Consider the following 661-nt stretch of genomic DNA (forward strand, 5'->3'; position numbering starts at 1 on the left):
TTCTGCTCGACTCGCTGGCGATGCTTAACTCTTTTAAGAATTTTCCTCCATGGAAATGTATCTCTCTCGCTCGGCTGCATTATAAATACATGACTCTTCCAAAAAATAGTTTTACGGGCCTGGCTGCTAAAAAATAATCTGGAAATATCTGGACACCTTGTGTTAGCACTGGATTCAGCGACATGTCCGAGGTACGATAATCTTCAGATCATAGTGTAGAATGGTCGTAATCCACGATTTTTTTGGATAATTACCATTTCCGGAATTATATATATATATATATATATATATATATATATAATTCTCTATGCTAGTTATATCTTTACTGTAGTAATATTCGATTTTTCCCATCAAGCTTTCCATTCGTCTCTCTCTCTCTCTCTCTCTCTCTCTCTCTCTCTCTCTCTCTCTCTCTCTCTCTCTCTCTCTCTCTCTCTCTCTCTCTCTCTCTTCTCTCTCTCTCTATCTCTCTCTCTCTCTCTCTCTCTCTCTCTCTCTCTCTCTCTCTCTCTCTCTCTCTCTCTCTCTCTCTCTCTCTCTCTCTCTCTCTCTCTCTCTCTTTCTCTCTCTCGCTTTGTGTGTTTTTTTTTTCTCTCTCTCTTTCGCTTACACAGACTATCACCATCAGAAGCTTCCCTTGCTTCATTTCATATCCTTCCAA

This window comes from Penaeus chinensis, chromosome 33 (genome assembly GCF_019202785.1).
Source record: "Penaeus chinensis breed Huanghai No. 1 chromosome 33, ASM1920278v2, whole genome shotgun sequence".
Classification (NCBI taxonomy): Eukaryota; Metazoa; Arthropoda; class Malacostraca; order Decapoda; family Penaeidae; genus Penaeus; species Penaeus chinensis.